General features: G+C 35.8%; 2 long non-coding RNA genes across 2 annotated transcripts; both read left to right on the forward strand.

Annotated features, from left to right (window-relative positions):
• Window positions 1-4,186: 4,186 nt before the first annotated feature.
• On the forward strand, window positions 4,187-5,308 carry LOC122049358. The gene is made up of 4 exons (XR_006130935.1): window positions 4,187-4,693; window positions 4,778-4,839; window positions 4,925-5,023; window positions 5,250-5,308. It is a non-coding gene; the product is annotated as an uncharacterized LOC122049358 (long non-coding RNA).
• A 637-nt stretch (window positions 5,309-5,945) lies between these two features.
• LOC122046588 lies at window positions 5,946-14,056 on the forward strand. Its single transcript, XR_006130312.1, has 6 exons — window positions 5,946-7,854; window positions 7,929-8,010; window positions 8,646-8,764; window positions 9,475-9,569; window positions 12,172-13,691; window positions 13,779-14,056. It is a non-coding gene; the product is annotated as an uncharacterized LOC122046588 (long non-coding RNA).
• Window positions 14,057-14,382: the final 326 nt, after the last annotated feature.

Here is a 14,382-nt window from a genome sequence, read left to right on the forward strand (position 1 = left end):
AGCCTTGACTCATGTGCAGTCTTTTCAATCTGTTCTGCTCTCCTCATCATTTGATATCAATCTAGGCTCGAATTGCTAACCCCATTAACTCTTTAAAATCCCTTGGCTCACAAACTATAAGAGCTGATTGAATTTTGTTGTTTAGGCCCTTCTTGAAATGATGGAGTTTTAATATCTCATCTGCCATGATCGCTAGAGAATAGGTTCCTAGTGCGTGGAACTTGGACAAATATTCCACTACTAACATATTTGGATTTTGAGTGAGCTTGTCAAATTCAGTTTGCTTTTGAAGTCATATGATAGTTGGAAAATATTGTCTCAAAAAGGCTTCTTGAAACCTTTGCCATGTGTTTGGTCCCCTTTCAGCCAAGGAAGGTGTAATTCTTATAGGGATCTAGAGCGCTAAACACGCATAAGCGTAGCGGAAAGTTAACTAGATCCTCTCCAGAAGATTCATGCGAAGAAGAAAACAATCATATATATACTAAGTTTTACATGAGAGGTATGCCTTTATTGCGTGCCCTTTACAATCCCGACAGTAACTTTTTCTTTGGATGCAGTTCTCAATGCGATCAGGCATCCGCGCCTCTACGGTATCCACACGAACACATCCTTCGTTCGTCACACGAACGAAGCCTTCAAAGAAGAACCACCTTCATGGTGCTAGCCACTCATGGAGGTTCGACCAAGAGCCAAAATCGCCCAAGGAGGAAGGAGGAAGAAGAGGGAAGATTAAGAGTCACACTTTTCATCTCTTTTTCATCTAATGAAAAATTCATTCCAAAAACCTATTTATATTCATCCCATGAATACCAAGGATTTTTTTTGTCTCTTTGTATTCCTCTTAATGGGTTGGATTATTATATTGGATTAACCATTAATCCAATAACCTAATAAGTCTAACCCATTGAGTCTAACCCAATAATCCAATGTGTCTAATTCGGATTGGACTCAATCCAATGAGTGAGTTCATTTGAGTCTAACCCAAAAAGCCTAATAATCTCATAATTGGCTCTTATGACTAATTACTAACAATTCTCTCTCACCACTTTACAGCTTTAATTTGTCTACCAGGAATGGGGTTACAACCTCCAATTTAAGTTCATGGGGAACTTCAAGCAATTAGAGATGATTCTCTATCTCCTTGAACCAGTTTTGCCCAACCTGCGGGTTTGAGTTCCCATTGAGCTCGGAACTCTTGTCTTCCGAAGACACTCATAATAATGTTTAGTCCCATTGGGCTGAGGGACTGATGATGGTGGTTGATTAGTAGCTGGGTTTACAAACCTTGAAGTGTGGTCGCCACTATTATTGCTATAGCCACTATGTCTTCATGACTTAGGCCTTGTGCTCTTGGTGGTGGTTGTTCACTACAATCTGCTTCATTGTCATTTTCTCTTGGATAAGCGTAGCACAAGTTATGATTAGCTCGTGGTACCATTTCTTACAAGATCATGATATTCTAAGAATAATTGTTGGGGCGCGTAATGTAATACTAGAACATAGTAGAAAAGATCATTTTAATGATTTTAATACATAAATAGATAAATAAAATAATATAATATTAGAATTTGAAGTAATCTACTCTAACTCTCAAATGTATATTGCCTAGTCTATTACCTCTCTATCTCCTAAATCCTCTTCTTCCATAGGGTCCTCTTTGGGATCCTCTTCCTCTTCCTCTTCCACATTATCGCCTTCTCCTTGTTGTTGCTCAATAATTTAATTAAGGCCACATTTTGATCACCAAGGACTCCAATAGCGCCTTAAGTTCTAACAACTTGTTCTCCATTTGATTATAGTAACCATCATACTGCTACTGGATATGATCCATTTGTTGTTGCAGGTTTAGTTTTTGCTGTAATAGCAACATTTTGAGAGCAGTAAGTCCTCCAATTATTTATTGGGCCTTTTGCAACTCTTCTAGTGCGTCTCTGGGTTGTTTCTCTACAACGTGGTAATTGAAGGCAAATCATATTGCATCCATTTGGAGGCGGTCTCTTAATTATAGTAATTTGGCCTTCTCTTGTCATTTACACGTTAAGGAAATTTTTAGTTCTTATGATGGATAACGATTGGAATTCAAACTAGTTAACATACAAATGGATAATGGTTGCCATGCAAAACTTGTTAACATACAACTAGAAAACAAATGGATAGGTGTTTGAAATTCAAACCTTCATTTAATAAATATAAATGAATCATATGCATATATATAAAAACTTAAAATTTTACACAAATTTTCATAAGGTCAACATATAAATATGAAAATGGGTACTAGTGGAAGTCAAACTTTCAAAAGGTTAAAATAGGAAATTTGGAAAATTGGGTACATCACCCTTTAAACGGTGGCATTTTGTAAGAGTCGAGGGTTTATATGAGGAACAGCATGAATATAGATTCGTCTCGAAAAGGGCTTCATGTGTATATATTATAATAGTCAAAACTCTTCCTTGATCAAAAGTTTTGGCTATATGAAGTTTGAAAATAATGTGTTTAAGTTGGCCTATCCAACTCAATTGGATTACTGGGTCGAATTGGGTTATTGTAAGTTGGGGTTTCTTTCTATCTATTTTCTTCTCAGCAAAAACTCTATACAACTTGATTATGGGGAACCTCACTTTGAGACCACTTCAATGTTACGGCCCGTGACCGGCGACTGATATCGGCGTTGCTTTCAAACCCAAAATTTGAAAACAATCAGTCTTAGTATAGTATAGTAATTATCAAAGAAAACAAGTCTTTTCATTCCCAAAATAAATAGTACACTATTTTCATCATTCAAATTAATTAAATTACATTTACTTAAATTAAGAGTTCATTATTGCGAATTCTAATCTTCCTGTCAGTAATTGGAGTAGATTCACCATCCCCAAAACTTGACTTGCTTTCTAACCTCGATCTCATTCTTGTTTCCACTTTCATCTCTAACTATAACGGGTTGTAAGGGGTGAGTGATTTAGAAGTCACTCAGCAAGCGGGGGATAAAATACAAATGTTGTAGTTCTTAAAAAGTAATAGTTTCTCATTAGTAAAATAACAATAATCTCAACACAGATATTAACGTAGGTACTAAAATTAAATTATTTTCATTATGACTTAAACTGATATCAACCCTCCAGAATTATCCCTCCTAGAGGAGAGGTCGGTAATCAGTAATAATTAAGTAATCAATAGTAGTCAAAATACATATCCTAACCATTTATTTCATGATCAATTTAGTGCCTAAAATCCAGGAATGATAGTAATCAGTAATAATTTAACAATCGGTAATAATAGTAGTGAAACAAAATAATTTTCAGAAAATAAAACTATTACTTTCAGAACTCATAATTTGCATAATAAGCCCACTTGCAACACTCCTTAGAAATTGATACGGTGGTGACTTCTCCTTCCTTGACAAAATAATTCTACTAGAAATCTGTCTTCTCTTACCATGAAGATTTGCCTTCCATAGGTGTATAGTTATTTATAGGCACTGCAAGAAAACAGAGTTTTAGAGACGAAAAATTTCGTCTGTAAAAGTCATTTTTTCTGTCTCTAAAGAATGTTTCAAACGGAATATTTTATCTCAAAAATCCATTAGTGAAAACCCCGTAGCTAATTTTGAGATGGAAATATTCTATCTCTAATTTCAAAAAATGGATTGAAAAATTGTTTATAAATCTATTTGTATATTTTATTTGCCCAAATGAAAATAATTTCAAATATAAATTCTGTTTCTAAATTTGTTTTGAATCTGTCATTAGTCTATCTCAAATTAAATAAAAAATATAATTTAATATATTTATAAGTCCGTTTATAATTTTATTTATAAATTCTATCTTAAATTTTATTTTAAGTCCGTTATTAATCTATCTCAAATAACATATTAAATATGATTTTAATTTGTTATAAATCCGTTCATAATTTTATTTATAAATTCATATAAAATTTAATTTTTAAATTAATCACTAAATTTATAATATATTATATTTTTATATTTCTCATCCACATAATGTAAAATACCAGAAATAGGCGAATATTAATAAGGGAATTTTTCGAAATTTTTGAAAATTTTTCGGAGCTCGTACGGACGAGTTGACGGGGATAAAAACAGGACAGAAAAAAGCTTGTTTAGGCTACCATGTTTTAATGAGGAAAAGTTTTATTTTTCTTTTCCTTTTTCTTTTCTTATTCTTTTTCTTTTCCTCTTATTCTTCCCGCATGCCCTAGCCTTTCCCTTCGCTCGGCGATCTCTCTTCCTCCTCGCGCCGAGCCGCCAAACCACCTGTGCCCTAACCGCCAGGAACCCCAGCGCCTGCAGCCGGTTAATTGCCCTGCCCTAGCTTGGATTGCGAGCCCTCTCCGCCGCTGAGATCAGGAAACGCGCCGGCAACGCTCAAGCCATTGCCGGTTTTCCCCCTTCTTGGCACCCTATCTCCGATCACCTCACATCATAGCCGAACTCTTTTTTTTTCCCCTCATCTCTCGCGACGCCGGCCTTCTCCACGCCGAGTTCTGCACAAAGCCACCGCCGACCGAGCCACATCCTGGTCCTCTCCTCCGCGCGGGCTGCGCCCTTTGCTCCTCTGCCCTAGAACTCGAGCCGCTGCTGTCGACCGAGATTTTTTCTCCCCTAACGCCAGTTGCCACCACCTCTGTGCCTGCCGACGCCGCTGCCCTAGTGCTCTCTGCCTTGAGCAAATCCACGGTGAGATTTAGTTTGGTTGGAAATTCTGTGGGTTCAAGAATCTGGATTAATTGCTGTTTTGGTTTGTTCGATTTGTTCCAGCAGCAACCCATTTGTGCAGGTAGCCACAGTTCTGGTGTGGATCAACAACCACGGCTACGAGTTGGGTAAGAAAAATTAAGTGTTGCTGATTTTATGATGTCCTCATCTTAATTGGACAGTGGGAAAGAATTCTAATGGGATTTGTTGTAGTTTCCTTGATCCAGCAATTTATTTTGTTGTTAGCGGCGACAAGTTGATCTTCAGTTGTGCGGTTGACAGAATCTTTAGAGTGGTGCAGATTTAAATTGGGTAAGATACTTAATTGAGTTTGTTTGGATATGTTTGATTCATTATATAGATGGTGGTTCATGTGTAGTTTGATCGACTTGTGGTTAAGTTAGAATGGAATCCTAAGCTTTGGATTAGGGATAGTTAATTGTGATTAACTATTTAATTAGGGTTCCTGGAGAAAAATAATTTGGTTTAGCTATTTTGCTTATAATTAAATTTAGCTAAACTATACAGTTTATTACAGGACTTTGATTCGAGACGAGTATCTCGATTGTTGGATTGGACCATTTCGATTGGAGGCGGGTACTTTTGACTTATTGTCTTTGATATGCTTAGTAATGAAATTAACATGTTGCATTAATTGTGTTTCTTATTTGTTTCGGTTAATCACTGCCCAATACATGTTACCTGTTTGATTGGTTGTTTGTTTGCATATCAATTGTACCTGCTGAGCGTTGGACTCACCCCACCTCTATTGTTGATATTTTTTCAGATTGATGCTGTCAGGAGAGAGTTCTAGTTGCTAGTCCCCTGCAGACCACGAAAATACTGGATGATCTTTTAGTTTTATTGTTTTGACTATGTCCGACTTATTCTGGTTTTGATACTATGAATTTTTGATACTATGGATCTGGTATGAATGTATGTGTCGATGGTTTTGGTGTTTGGATATGTTCTACTATATGCCTGCCTAGACGGCAGAAGAGGTAAGTTGATCTTATCGTCGGATTTGAGCTTTACGAGTGTAGTTGAGTAGGGTTGATTTCGAGTCAGGGTATTATTATGTTGTTTACTTGTCATATTAACTGCGTGGTGATGATTTATTTACATGTTATTATTCCAGCCGCATGTGGCTGAGGTATATGTGATATGTAGAAAGTTTCAGATTGTCCGCCGTGCAGGGGAGATGTTGTCGAAATTTCTTCGGACAGAGACTCCTCCGGGGCGTGACACATAATACTTTAAACAATCGTACATTTCAAATAAATAAAAAATATTTAAAACAATTAATTTCTAATGCAAAAGTATCATACAATTAATATTAAAAAAGTAAATATTCACATCATCTAAATACACTTAACTATTAATCAAAGATAAAGTAATTTAATCTTTATTTCGCCAATCACGATGCTCACGGTCACAGGGACCAGATCCTCTTGAATATCAATGATATGTATATCTTGTCTCTTGAATCATTTTACAAATCATCTCCTTTCGATTTTCTTCTCTTTGCCTACCTTCCTTGATAAGTTGTTATTCCCTTTGTCTATTTTCTTTGACAATGAGTCCCAATTTATTTTTGCTTTTAATAGTTTCTTCCTCCATCCTCTTGCTAGTAGCACATATTTTTTCAATTTCTCGAGATAATTCTTTGTTCTTCTCATTGGAGCACATGTCATTGGAATGCCCATTATATGATCTTCTAAAGTGTTTTTTGATAGCATCAAAATCCATATACCCTCCCCTTACATCAGTTGTCCACCACATCACACCATGATTTGAGATTGAATGAAGGCTGAGAAGACTGATTATTAACATTTTCTCTCTCTTTATATTGTTCATGTCCATATTACAATAGCTTATATTAGTTTAACAAATATAAAAACAAACAAGTAAGAATTAATACAAGAAACTAAAAAAAATTAATGAATAATTAATTATGTTGACTTACACTAACTCGAGCTGATTTGTTATCCAAAAACTCTTCGCATTCGTTCAAAAACCTCAAATTCAGCCACTTCTCATCCCAAATATTTTTTCTGCAATCATACATAATTTATGTCAATATAAAATAGAACAAATGAGATACATTGAATTTATATCTTTGGTAGTAGACCCATCCTTCACTGTCATTTTATTCTTATGTGCAATTTCACATTTAATCTTGTGATCTTCTTTATTCCAATGAATTTTAAACAAGTCATTCCATATATTAGCTTTTATCCAGTCAAGTCTTCCATCTATCGTATCTAATATGTTTGGTTCCCTTTCTAAATCTTCTTGTGCATATGATAATGTTGCTTTCACTACAACAAATATGGTCTTTCTCAATGGTGGAAAGATAACGATTTTAGGAAAAACTGTTATAAATTTGGGAAAAGACAATGATTTTTGACAAAATCGTTGTCTTTGATGCAACGGTTAACCCAAAAGATAATTTTAACAATAGTTGGGACAACGGTGCAATGAACCATTATCAATGAGAATTCTTTTATAACGTTTGGAATAATGGTGCATAAACCATTGTTATTGTCCTAATAAGACAACGATTATAAACTGTTGTCAATGAAATTATAACTATTGTGTTTTTTCCTGCCTAAAAACTCATGCATGGGGAAATGTAAAAAAAATAAAAAAATAACAAACTTTAACCTAGATCTATTCTTGCACAACTCCTTTATTTACACTTCAGCCTTTGACCTCACCGCTTCACCGCTCTGCCATAAAACAAGAAAGTTAGAAAGAGAAGAGGAGGATGGACAAGATGCAGAATCTCACAACGACCTTCTCTTCTTCCTCTCCCTCTCCACGCGTCACTGACATCGATGGGGTTGTGCCTCCACTGGTGGAGCTGGTGGGGGAACGCGGTGGAGGTACAACCGAGAAGGTGGTTGTGGTGCTTGGAAGCCTGGTAGCGGTGGTGGAGGCGGGTGGTGGCGGCGGGTGGGATCGAGGTTCTCATGGAGGCAACGGAAACAAGACCAACAATTGGGAGAGAATTCGTTGTGCATGTGCTGCTACAGCTTGTCGCCGAAAGCCCTCGTATCTAAGGGCTCCAAGTGGGCGAAGGCACAATTCCACCACTGGTTGTGCTGTCGCAGTTGGGCTCATCGAGGGCTAAGCACGAGGTATCTCTTTTGCTTGTTTTTCCTTTACTCAATCTTCTATTAATCGTCTTACCAACGTCGGAATTGCTTCACAGGCGGCGATGCTACTGGGCTACTTGCGGGAACTGCGGTACTAGAACTAATCTGCGCCAATGGATGCAAGGCAAAGATTACTTGGTAACGTTAAGCATTGTATAAATTTTACCATTTGTATACATTTTAAGCATTAATAGGGGGCTGTTACTACAAGTAATGGAGTCTTGAGTGGACTAGGGCAAGTCTGGGACTGTGAGTTGTCGTGTGAATATAATTTTGGATGTTTAGTTGCTAACAATCTAACAGTCTGCTTATATGTGAGTGGCCACTCCTACAACGTTTTACAGATGTGTAATAGTAATATTGGTTTTGATAGAAGAAATTATGGGTCTCAGTGAGGATTCTCTCATTTAGACAAGGTAAATACAAGATTTTTATCTAGCATAACTGAAAGTTTTTGTGAAATTTAGATTGTCTGTAGTAGATGGTGTTTACTAGGAGTTTAGAGTAATTTCTTATAGTCGCCAATGATTGTTGCATTGTTGCTCTAAAGGAGTGTTCAATGTGACCAAAGGAACTCAGTTGGGAACCAAAACCTAAACTTGTCTATGTGGCTCAAAAAAAACACAAGTTGAACCATATTTTCATCTAGTGCAATAGATAAATCAGAGATTAGAGGTAGCTTTATAGCTTTATATATAAGATGTTTTTACATACAAGTTAATGCCTCAATGTTGCTGCTAATAACAATTTGTCCAATATTTCTTTTTGTACAGAGGCTCTCTTTAGTTTGAATAATGTGATTGGGCATCCTGATGCATTGCAATCAGATAATGTTGTTTCAACACTTGGAAAAATATGCAAATTTTATCGTGATGGTATTGATGCAGCTAAGGTATTGTTATTGCTCATATTTCTTTGCAATTTTTTTATGTGCATTTCATGTGCTTTATGATTGTAAATTTTGTTGTTTGAAGATTTGTCAAAATATTTCAATTTTCTTTTCTTTATAATTGTGTTGCCCCTTTTTTTTCTGGCATTTTGTAATTGCAATCAGCTAAAGCATCCAAAATTATAAATTTTTTGATTGCTAATAGATGATATTATTTAGGTTAGATAAGGACATATTATGCATTTATTTTATTTCAATTTTCTACGTGTGTTACATCTTACCTATTTAAATTGCATCTCACCTATTTAAATCATTAACATTTCCTAATGCTAAACAAGTGCCATCTTAGATTGAATTCACCAGAGAATTCTAAATATTGTTGGTTTTCAATTTACCTTTTCTTAAGACTTTGTTACTTTTTCTATAAATGTTCTTTTGCCCTTCATTATTCTTGTACTGTAGAATACTAATGAAGCATAATATTCTTATTTTTTTTATTTGATCAAGGGGAGATTTATCAACTATTACTTCAGTAACATAGGATTGCATGGACATTCATGTCTACACTAGAAATCATGCTCGTTATATGTACTTTGATGTGTGTATTTTTTGTGAATAAATTCATGCAAATAATATTGTGTGTATTTTTTAAGTGGATTGAAGCTTTTTTTCAATTGGTCTTACTTTTTAGCATGTTTTTAATCTCCATGCAGGGGTGAGGTCATTGGAAGTGGACTCGGAGGAGCAGAAGATGGTGATGGTTGGTGACAACGTCACTCCATTTGAAGTCCTCATTGGTGTATCAAAGGTTATGTTTCCAAAGTTGTGCTAGATCCTTAGTTAATTGATTGCTTAGCAAGGATACTGCAAACAAAACCAAATGCAAACTTATTCTCTCTAGTATGTTTTCTAGTAATTAAAAATCTTGGAATCAATCTATTTGAAATGCAAGCAAATTTATTTAAGTACTTCTTAATGAGATTTCGAAATCATTGTATCAGTTTGTATTAGAAGAGACAAAGCTTCCAACTAGCTATCCTTTGGAGAACTCTAAAATTGAGAAAGTTCCATTGCTGACTTCAATAGAGGCCGAATCTACTAGACATGAGAATGAGAAACTACAAGTATTTTATATATGTTTGTAAGAAGTATTGTATATATGTTTTGAACTTCTAGCTTCCAACTTTTTTGCATTTGCTAATCAATTAGTGACTGCTACTTTGTGGAATGGTGAGCAAAGTCTTTGGACTTACCCACCACACATCACCTTTCATTCCTTACCTGGTTCTTCACCATAATTTTTGACCAAGGGAATGAACTGTTCATATAGTCCAAATTATTTGGTATCAACTCCTTAATTTATTTCTACCTGAATTTCCATGTATCAACAGTGTTTCTAGGAGGACAATATAAAGTTTGAACTACCTGATATGACTCACCGAAACTGCTTGTGGGAACTATATGTGCTACAATTTATTACTTGTTTGAGATATTATTATCCTCCTTTTATTCATCTTTCTTTTTTTTTGCATATTAGCTGTGAATTCTGTGTTGGAAACCAAATAATCTGTTGCCGGAGATTTTAGGGAACTTAGTTGAATTTAAAACTTATACGGAATTTAAATTCAACTTACAGTCGAAATGATCTGAGCGGATAATCTCAGGTTGCCAGCAGGGTTGGTTTTCGTAACACGGCAGAGTTGAGCGACAGGGCAGGTCTACAGAGCGGTAGAGCAGGTCTACAGAGCGGTAGAGCAGGTCTGCAGAGCGGTGACCAGAGCGGAAGACTAAGTCTACAGAGTGGAAGACCAGGTCTGAAGAGTGGCAAACCAGAGCGGAAGACTAAGTCTGCATAGTGGAAGAGCAGGTCTGCAGAGTGGCAGACCAGAGCGGAAGACCAAGTCTACAGAGCAGAAGACCATGGCAGGTCTGCAGAGCGGCAGGGCAGAGCTGCAATGCGGAAGACTAGAGCGGCAGGGCAAGTCTGTAGAGCAGCAGACCAGAGCAGTAGAACAAATCTACAGAGCGGCAGACTAGAGCAGCAGGTCTGCAGTAAGGAGGACCCGGTTTGCAGAGCAGAATGACCAGGTCTGTTTGAGTAGGTCTGCAGAAAAGAAGACCAGGTCTGCAGAGCAGAATGACCAGGTCTGTTTTAGCAGGTCTGTAGAAAGGAAGACCAGGTCTGCAGAGTAGAATGACCAGGTCTGTTTGAGTAGGTCTGTGGAAAGGAAGACAGAGAGGCAGAGCAGACTAGACAGTAAGGTCGGGCGAAAATTCCAATCGGGCTAGCTGACCGAGGCCTGCGAGTAGCAGTTTCCTTGAAACAGATTCACCCACCTCCGGCTGTGCTTCGAGGGTTACTCGGGTCGTCTGTTTCCCAGTATACAACGATCGACCGTGAACTCCACCAAACACTGGTGGTCACGGCGAACTAAGTGGCACCCGAATGGTACCACCGGCACTCTGGCGAGCAGGAATTATGCGACAGAGGAGAGGAATAAGGCGGAGAGCCTTTGCTTGCTTCACTATGTTATCTTCGTAACCTTTTGCTCCGTTACACAAGCAGCAAAAAGATTTATGTGGCAAAATGTTGGGTGTTCCGCTTGGGCAAATTTAGCCCCGACCAGTCTGGCATTCGTGTGCGCAAGTCGCGCTCGCGCACGAGTCAACCTGGTTCAGTGCAATCTGGGCCTTGGATTTGGACCCCCCCTGCGCACCCACGCGTGAGAGAAACCATCTCCCCATGCATTTGTTCACATCATTAATGTATGTGAAGCAATATAAACCAACAAACTTGTCTTGAAACTTCCAATGTGGGACTAAAGTCCCATTCACAATGGAACTTCTTCTCTTCCACCTCTTCTCCATCCACACTTATTTAACACTCTGGATGAGTTACATTTTTTTGTTGTTGTTTTGTTCTAGCAGTTGTGTCCATTATATCCACATAATCCAAAGCTTTGCAATTATTACCACTTATATTATCCACTAATCTTAACACCGGACAAATTTTTAAGAGTATTATAGCATAACTTAGAGAAAATACAATTACTAGGATTGAAGTTTTGCACAACGTTTATATTTCTATGAATTTAGTCTCCTGTAATTTTGAATGTCTTGAGAAATAACTTCTTGTAGATTTTATTCCATTTGTATGATACAAATTGTTTATCAAGCTCTACGGTAGAGTTCCCAAAACTATTCTTGTTGCAATGTCTTGAAAACTATGAAGCATACTAAAGCTTAATTTCCCGTTATTATTTTAATACTTCGTTACTAGACTCCATCATATTGAATATCATAAGGTTATTTGACTAATTTCGTTAATTTATTCTATTTTACATTCTTGCTTCTCAAGAGTAATGTAATAAATCCTTGCTATGGTGTTGACTTGAAATATATCTTTACAGTTGGTCCTATCTATTTATTCGTTATGCACTCCTTATTGCTTATGTGGCTCGCTCTTCAGAGATTTTCACAAACACCTTCAGCATTCCAGTGTATGTGCACTTTTAGTGTCTCATTAAAGTTGTATATGAAAGAAAATCTATGCTATTTTTTTTGGGTTTATGTCAGCAGGAGTTTTATTTTCTTATGTTTCACTTATTTCAGTTTAATCATAGTCCAATTGTTTTTTTTTATCTCTATACCTTCTTTTGTGTTTTGTTTTTGGATAGGACATTGTTCTTCCATAAGTCATCTACATCTGCCTTGTTTTTATTATGTTCAATGATTGTTTACAATAGGTATCGACATGATTAGGTGGTCATGGCCTATTGTGCTTGAAAAGTGAATTATGTTCCTGTTATATTCACGATTCTACACTGGACTTTTCTTATCATTATTTTTAAAAAATATTTTATTTCTGATGAATTTTCCTATTTAATAATGACTCAGCAGTGTCATGATAGTCATGCACATTTAGTTTCATTTTTAAAGAGTGAAATATTATAATTATAAAACAACCATTTCTAATTTTATTTACAACTGCATGATGGTTTTAGCATAAGGAGAACTAAAAATTTACAACTTTTAAAAGGAAAATTTTCATGTGTGACATTCCAAGAAAATGTTGTACCATGAAATATATAGCTACATCAAAATATTTATCATTTATAACAAAAGCCTAAATATTCCAGTACTTGGTAATAAGTGTCTTTAAGCCTGAATTGCAAGTAAGACAATTAAAGTTTCTTTTGTGTTTTTACCTATATTATTTGGTTCATCCAGAGTTATTAGAAGATATTGAGAAATTATGACAAAAGACACAGCAAATGAGAATTGGGGGCAATTAGTTTGGTTTCATTTGGGACTTTGGGATATACCCATTTTTTTACTGGTTTGATTAGTTAGTGACCAGTTCATGATATACTTAGAGTGTACCATTAAAAACTGAACTGATCCTTGTTGAACTGGCTAAGCTATCTAGAGCATTAGTGGCTTGTGATTTATTCATGGGGATGTCAGATGGAAGTTTGTATTGGAATTCTTCATTGAAGAGCTTGATAAATGCGGAACTTTGTTTAAGCATGTTATTTACCATATAGGAGACATTATAAGTACTAATGATCTTGGCTAGAGGTGTCAGGCAGAAAGCAAGTATTTAATTTCCACGTAGTCATAGTTATTTTTCCTTTTCTCTCTTAGCTCGTGTTGGACTTGTTGTTATCCTTCATTAAGGGTTTATAGACAATATTGTCTTTTATAATTTTTTTCATTAAATTTGTCTCTTATCTTTTCAATGGTAAATTTATTAACTTTTTTTTTCATCAATGAGTATGCCTTTTGTGATCTTTGTTGTTACTGAGATGATTTTACTTGGTTATATGAGTTTCACATCAAATGTTTCCGACTGCAAACATCAAAACTTGTGTCGGTTCTTGTTTACCATGATTTGCTGGGAATGTTGCAACATCCTCATTATGCTAAGGTAATTTTATTTTTAATCAAATTTTCTTTATCCTGATATATCCTTGGCAGGTAGAGTTCTAAGACAATACTTTTGTCCTAAATTCAGTGAAATTAGTTGATTATAGAAGAAGAGAAGAAGCAAAAATCCTAGCTCTGAAAACATTACAGAGGAGAGGCCACGACGTATCGAAAAATTGAAATATTATTTGTTAGAAGGATGTTGGTGATAAGTTATCGTTGTATGAATTTATTTTTGGTGGTTGTTTACTTTAATTTCAGTAATATACTCTTTGCATATATGGTAAAGAGAATGTATATGTTTGACTACAAGTTTGTATATATGTTTGGCTATGAGTTTGTATATATACGAAGTGTTCATTTGAATTGGGATATTTATGTTTGTCGAAAATGGATTATTGTATATTGTTTATAGACAACGGTCAATGACAACGATTTATTATTCTCTAGTGTGTTTAGAAATGACAATGGTTAAATTGATATGTTGAGAAATGACAACGTTTAAAATAAACAAATGACAACGGTAAAAAAATCGTTGTATTAGACTAAAAAAAACCATTAGATTTTTATGTGTGTATTTTTTAAATAAAAAAGGTAAAAAATAATTGTGAAATAGGCAAAAAAACCATTGTCATTATCTGCATTGAGAAAGATAGGATTGCTCAAAGACAATGGGAAAAACCATTATTTTT

This window comes from Zingiber officinale, chromosome 2B (assembly GCF_018446385.1).
Source record: "Zingiber officinale cultivar Zhangliang chromosome 2B, Zo_v1.1, whole genome shotgun sequence".
Taxonomy (NCBI): domain Eukaryota; kingdom Viridiplantae; phylum Streptophyta; class Magnoliopsida; order Zingiberales; family Zingiberaceae; genus Zingiber; species Zingiber officinale.